This window comes from Lepus europaeus, chromosome 20 (genome assembly GCF_033115175.1).
Source record: "Lepus europaeus isolate LE1 chromosome 20, mLepTim1.pri, whole genome shotgun sequence".
NCBI lineage: Eukaryota > Metazoa > Chordata > Mammalia > Lagomorpha > Leporidae > Lepus > Lepus europaeus.
In genome coordinates, this window is record NC_084846.1 from 18,792,684 (window position 1) to 18,796,908 (window position 4,225).

Genomic DNA, 4,225 nt, shown 5'->3' on the forward strand with positions numbered 1-4,225 from the left:
GACCTTGAAAATAAGATAATTAGTTCTAATTTTATACCTAGGAGTGCTTTTAATCACTATTTTTATAAGAGTTAAAAGTTTCTTAATAAGGAATTATTTTAAAAGTCAGTTGGTAAGGAATATATTAAAGGTGTTAAAAAATAAAAACAAAAGAAAAAATTGTCTGTGTTTTTGTCAGCTAACTTAAAAGTCTGTGGAAGCCTGGAATGTTTTTTTTCCCCTAGTCACAAGTCAGTTTTCATATATCTTTCCTTATTTCTGTATTTTTAACCTGATTTGTGGTATAACAAGATATTTGTAGTATGATAACATGTTCTGTGAAGGAGCTGGAGAATAATGCTTTTATATTATTTGGAAGGACACTAGAAGTCTGGAGACAAAAATGACTGTGTGATACAGCTTTCATCAGAGTTTATTACCAAGCTATTAAAATAGTCCATTAGAGCAGAATGAGTCATGTAATGAAGATATATCCTTTGGGAAATCTGTATAAATGGGGGGGGGGGGACTGAAATATGAAGTAAGTAGGAAGTATCAAGTGGCACTATGAAAGAGGGAATGTAGGAAGGGGATTTTACTGATGTTTGACCAATTGTAATGCTTGATTTTAATAGTCCCAAAAGCAAATGAGAGGGTTAAATCATACAGCCGACAGTCAGACCATGCCTTGCTCTCCCAAAGCTTTTGTGGTGAGCCTGGTCCTGCTAAATGTTTTTTTTTTATTTTTTAGATTATTTGTTTATCTTTTTTTAAGAAACCAAAAATGAATTTTAGTGAATAGAGAAGTTCATTTGGAGCTCACACAGTTCATAAGAATACTTTAGATTATAACAGCTGAAAGATCAGTAGCTGATTGGAAGGAAGGAAGCAGATTATATTTTCAATGTGGGGAAAAAAATCTAACAGCTACAGATGTGATGTAAAATTCCCTAAACAAGGTCTTGCCCCATTTATTGTTTAGTGATTTTTTTTTCTTTTTAAAGGATGAAAAGTAAGATTCAATATGTGCATCACTGGCTGCAACTAATGTAACAGCTTGAAAAAATCATGAGATAGAAGCATAAATATATTATAAAAGACAAGATTTTAAAAGTGTATCATAGAAGTACTAAGTATAAGTGGAAAAGATACATTAACACCAGCAGTGCATTTTGCTAGTTCAAAATAGAACTCAGCAGACAGAACAAGACTGGTGCAAGTTAAGGAGAATGGTCTGTTTGTAGGAAGCATGTCCAGGTAGACACAACCACAACGAAATGCCAACAGTCCCCTCTAGTTAGTCAGTGAAGTGTCAGAGGTGGACTGACTGGGTTCCCAACCTGAGCTTTCTTCCATGAATTTGTAGTACTCCATCAGTGCAGCCCAAGCCTCGGGAGCCATGAAACCTTCTCCAGCAAGTTTGCACATCCATGCTCCTGAAATGAACTGAAAGTCTTCCTGGTGTTCAGAGTCATAGTTCGCCATCCACTTCTTTTTCTCATAAGTGGCAACTCAGACAGGAGCTACTTCCAAGGTGATGAAGCCTGGGTCCATGGTCAGTACTTTGGCACCATGAGCTGATTCATAAAGATCCTTCCCCATTTCTGGATGAAGCATGCCAGCAGGGTCTCGTCCAACAATGTAGAAATTTGCTCCTGCATCCATCCGTGCTCTGCAATGCCACTGGATCTCAGCTGGCCCCACATACATCATGGGGGACAGGAAGGTGGTCACCACCATTGTTTCAGGATGCATCTTCTGCTATACCATATCTTCTGCTATTACTTATTTGGGCTAATCATTCTCAATCAGATTATACATTTCAACCATCTGTGTGGGTTGTTGAATACACCAACCCGTTGAATGACATCTAAGGGGAGAGGCTCCAGGACATTGAGCAAGTGTTTCAGAAGCAGTCTGACAAAGCACCCACAAGCTTTCACTTGCACTGTGGCTTCTCCACCATCACTATAAGCAAGTGCTCAGGGTAGCCAATCAAAGGAAATGGAGCTTACTGAACTCAGCACCCGTGGACAGACCGAGTTCTCCATTCAGTCTGCATCAGCCCACTGCTGAGCCATGCCCTGCCCTATGAGTAAGCCCAGCCAAAAAGACGGAGCCCTACTTAAAACGACAAGTTCCAGGCTGAGTAGAAATACATGCTAATTGTTTTAAGCCATTGAGTTTCAGATGTTTTGTTATGCAGCATTAGAGTCTCAAAAGAAAATTGATGCAGCATTTTGAGCAGTAAATTAGGTAGGCTTGACTCAGATTTATGGTTCCAATTATAACTCTTAAGAAAAATACAAAATATCATAGGAGAGCTGTGAAAAATGCAGATGGATGAACATATTTAGTGCGAAATAACCACGATTACCAAATTGGTGATTTTGGTCACTTGAGACAATAAATATGATTAGCATATGATACACACAGTAAAAATCTTAAACCATTATCAGTTCAGCATAAATGTCAGAACCATATCTACTGAATATAATCAAATCTATATAGAAAAACAAGTTAAATAAACATGAGTAGAGTGAGTGATATGTGTAAATTTTATGGATTATTTTATCCATTGACTCACTATACTTTTTAAAAATATTCTTTGCTATAGTCACATAAATTATGATATACATAAGCTATGTATATCACATGTATACATATACTAAATGAAATAAACAATATGAGTAAGTATAAAAAACACTTATCCTGGCCAGCGTCGTGGCTCAATAGGCTAATCCTCCACCTGCGGCGCCTGCACTCTGGGTTCTAGTCCCGGTCGGGGCGCCGGATTCTGTCCCGGTTGCCCCTCTTTTAGGCTAGCTCTCTGCTGTGGCCAGGGAGTGCAGTGGAGGATGGCCCAAGTGCCTGGGCCCTGCACCTCATGGGAGGCCAGGAGAAGCACCTGGCTCCTGCTATAGGATCAGCACGTTGCACCTGCCGCAGCGGCTATTGGAGGGTGAACCAATGGCAAAGGAAGACCTTTCTCTCTGTCTCGCTCGCTCTCTCTCTCACTGTCCACTCTGCCTGTCAAAAAAAAAAAAAAAAAGAACACTTATCCTAGCTTTTCAGTATAAATATCTTCAACATTACTGAATATATTTTCATTTTAATATGTTACCTGAACACAAATTATCTTCAAGGATGTTTATTAATGTGCCATGAGTCTATTTGCATATAATTAGAGATATTGCTTTTTTCAATAGTGCTTTATTTACTTATTTAAATATTTATTTATTTTACTTGAAACACAGAATTACAGAGAGGGAGAGCTGAGGCAGAGAGAGGGAGATAGAGAGAGAGATTTTCCATCTGTTGGTTCACTCCCCAAATGGCCGCGATGGTTGAAGCTGGGCCAGTCCCAAGCCAGGAGCCAGGAGCCTCCTCCGGATCTCTCACGAGGATGCAGGGGCCCAAGAACCTGGGCCATCTTCCACTGCTTTCTCAGGCACATTAGCAGGGAGCAGCCAGGACTCGAACCAGCTCCCATACAGGATGCTGATGCTGCAGGAGGAGGATTAACCCACTCTGCCACGGTGCTGTCCCCTCAATAGCACTTCAATAACTAATGCATTACCTCATATATAGAGAAGATGAATTATCCATATGGAGACACATCATACAGAAAGTGAGAGAAGATATATGAATATAGACATATTATTATATATGCAGGAAATACATTCCATATTCACCTTAGAAAGCATAATCAGGAATAGTATCAGAAAAATGGAAGCTGAGACAAAAATCAGAGAAGTAAGAAGAAAACCAGGACATTGCAATGTCTTACACAGTAAAGATGGCAGCACTCCAAACACAGCAAGTGGTCAGTATATCCGATGCTGCTGATGTTAACTTCCACGGCAACCACACTCAGCCATGTGAGGTGATGAGATTACCAGAAAAGTGCAACATCAAACACAGTGACACAGGCAAAAAGCTCTAGATACCTGCCTCTGAATCCAGGATCTCATCTATTTATCACCACTGCCTTGGTCCACGTAAAGTGGACATTTTACAGACAGGCTGCAACTCAGTGGCTGCAGTGACAGGAGACTGCAGAAATCTCGGCGGACTGGGGACCGCAGGATGCATGGGCAGTGTCAAAGAAAAAGGCAAGAAGAAGACTCTGCCAATTGCCATTATTATGGGAGATTCTGGGAACATCAGTGACATTGGCAGCTGTCACTCACAGAAAATGACTGAAGCATCAGGTGGGGGCCCATGTTGTCTTGCATCTAGAGGT